The sequence below is a fragment of the Orycteropus afer genome, unplaced genomic scaffold, assembly GCF_000298275.1.
Source record: "Orycteropus afer afer isolate SDZICR_OR568_19922 unplaced genomic scaffold, OryAfe1.0 scaffold00292, whole genome shotgun sequence".
Taxonomy (NCBI): Eukaryota; Metazoa; Chordata; class Mammalia; order Tubulidentata; family Orycteropodidae; genus Orycteropus; species Orycteropus afer.
This window is the reverse complement of record NW_006921879.1, coordinates 1,014,352-1,015,229: the sequence shown is the minus strand read 5'-3', so window position 1 is coordinate 1,015,229 and position 878 is coordinate 1,014,352.

The window sequence follows — 878 nt, the reverse complement described above, 5'->3', positions numbered from 1 at the left end:
CTGTTTGCACCCCTTTCATGCTGCAGGTGAGGGACCTTATTCCCTTCCTGCCAACAACATAGGTATAAATGGGGTTAGCCAGGTGCCATATAATGCACACACTTAGTTGTTATGGGCCTGTTTCAATTTATATTGAAATGATTCTATTATCTAATCTATAGACCATATTTAAATTTTGCCGGTTGTTTCATTAATATCCTTTATAACAACAGAAAAAAAAATTTCTGGTCCAATATCCCATCAGAATCACACAATGCATTTAATCATGTCTCTTTATTATTGTTATTATGTGCTTTTGAGTCAATTTCAACTCATAGTGACTGTGTACAACAGAATAAAACACAGGTCCTGCACCATCCTCACAATCATTGCTATGTTTGAACCAATGGTTGGAGCCACTGTGTTGATCCATCTCATTGAGGGTCTTCCTTATTTTTGCTGACCCTCTGCTTTACCAAGCGTGATATCCTTTTCCAGGGACTGGTCCCTCCTGACAACATGACCAAAGTACGAGAGGTGTAGTCTCTCCATCCTCGCTTTTAAGGAACATTCTAAGGAGCTGTATTTCATCCAATATAGATTTGTTTGTTCTTCTGGCAAGCCATGGTATATTTAATATTCTTTGCAAATACCATAATTCTAATGCATCAGTTGTTTTTTGGTCTTTTTTATTTATTGTCCAGCTTCCACACATATATGAGATGATTGAAAATACCATGGGTTTGGTCAAGCACACCTTAATCTTCAAAGCGACCTTTGCTCTTTAACAATTTAAAGAAGTCTTTTTTTTTTTTTTTTTTAATTAGGATTTGGGTGAAGATTTACAGAGTAAATTCACTTTTCATACAGCAGTTCACATATACTTTGTCTCATGTCAT